The sequence below is a fragment of the Alexandromys fortis genome, unplaced genomic scaffold, assembly GCF_014885135.2.
Source record: "Alexandromys fortis isolate MF-2015 unplaced genomic scaffold, M_Fortis_MF-2015_v1.1 scaffold_347, whole genome shotgun sequence".
Taxonomy (NCBI): domain Eukaryota; kingdom Metazoa; phylum Chordata; class Mammalia; order Rodentia; family Cricetidae; genus Alexandromys; species Alexandromys fortis.
The window spans coordinates 462,243-464,404 of record NW_026068236.1 but is presented as its reverse complement, the minus strand read 5'-3'; positions in this window follow the sequence as shown (position 1 = coordinate 464,404).

Genomic DNA, 2,162 nt, shown 5'->3' with positions numbered 1-2,162 from the left:
AGAAATAAGGACAAGGAATGTATCTTCGCCTTTGACACCAACTCATCCTAGCAAAAAAAGCATATCAGCTAATAATGCTGCTTTGTTCTTGTTTCCTGATTTTAATGAATTTCTCCTTCAACTATGTGCCTTTCTAAAATTTAAAATTTTCTTCTTGGGTTTTCCACTTCAAAGATGCATGACAAAATTATATTGATCTAACTTTAAGTTATTTTCAATGCTTTGTTTCAGCTATGATGCACTCTGAAGCTTGTGAACACATCTCCCAATCTTAAGATTAACAGATTTTAGGCAGCTGTGTTACTGAGACTTAATGGATTTTCTTAATCATTAATCTAATAAGCCATGACTCCTCATAGAAATTCATTTGTCTTAGCTGTGTTATATTTCCTTGTTTTACTTTTTAATCATCAAAACTTTAAGCTATCATTATTCTAATCAATTAGACAGTACAGTTTAGGAAGAAATCATCTTCATAATCCATAGGAAATATGTCCACTAGAACAGCATATTTCTATGAGGCAAACATACTCTATCACAGGCATAGGGATCTCCCCACACCCACTCATACCATGCCACATACCAGAGAAAAACGGCAGCAGCAAACATGTAAAGGCACAGCAGAAGCAAAAGACATTCTGGAGTCTGTAGACAAGGGGCCTTGCCTATCAGAGATTTGTTGGGCCCATGGCAGTCTGACCACCCATAATGTGCCCAGGCCATGTGGGTCCAGGGCATCCTGTTCACACATGGGACCCAGGCCGCACAGCTGCCATAGCAGGTAGTGCCCAGGAACAGACCATCCAAAGGAAATTCATAACATTCCAACCTCTGTAGATAGGATCACTTGCCAGCACACACCCATCACTTTTCACCAGGATGCCTTTAGACAAATGTCAGCCAATCAGTGGTCCTGAGGATTAGAAATTCCTCACACCTACCTTTGCTACTATAAAAATCCAACCCCAACTGAGCTCGGGGCTCTTTAATCACTCCAATACACTAGACACATGGAGAGTCCGAGTTTGCAAACTTGCATAAGAATAAAGGTTCTTTGCTTTTACATACAGGACTTGGTTTCCTAGTTGGTTTTGGTGGACTCCGTGATCTGGGCATAACAGATTCACCCATCAGGGATTCGCCTCCCGAATGCCATCTGCTGCTCCTCTGACATGGACATGACTACAGACAGGTACAATAGTAGCTCTTATATCGTTGGGGAAACTAATATATACCTCATTGAATTCAAGGTTCCTTAGTAGCAATGAATTCCAGCCTGATACTATAAACCTAGTTAACTACCCATGGTGGGAGAGGTCATAGACCCTAGAGAAGAACCCACTATGGCAGCCACTTTCCTAAATCAATGTAGCTTCTAACTGTATTCTAAGTACTTATGATTACACACTGCTGGAGATGAACTATAGTCAACCCCAGTCTCCAGTCAGAGAAACTAGAGCGTGGATATGGACTCAGAAGCTAAACACACACAGAAGACTTATTGAGGGGCAAAACTTAATTTTCCTGTCTTTGTTTTTCTCTTAGCCATTTTATACCACCTACGATTAAAATCTCTATGCAAGGAAAAAATCACCTCATAACTGAAAATTACATATTTTCCAAAATCAAAGTAAAATCCTTACCTGGGAAGAAATCACACATGACCATAAGTTACATGCTTTGTTAGAAGTCCACATGTAATTAAACATTTTCATTTCTATTAATTTTCCAACCATAACATCTTCACTTTCAAGCAATGCTTTTTTTATTATTGATTAATTAAGTTTTAAGCAAGTCAAGTATATGTCCGCCAGTCCCTTTGTATGGCAGGCAGCCATTTGTGGTTATAGTGTAGCAGATTTTTAGCCTTATTTTAGTCCACAGAACCTTAATCAAGTGGTCTAGCTAACCATCTGTATTACACACAGTAGGGTATTTTAATTTCCTTTCACAACTCTGTTTTTTCAAAGTGCACACTAAGATCTGAGGTTGATTCTGTAAGCTACATGACCAAGGAACTCAGACCAAACCGTGGATGTAGAGACATCACTGTCTTCTTTAATCATCAGACTGTTTATCCATAGCGAGAACTAACTTGTCTATAATGCATGAAACCTCCTTGTTTTAATTTCCCATCTTAAGCCAGTCTCACATCTCTAAGC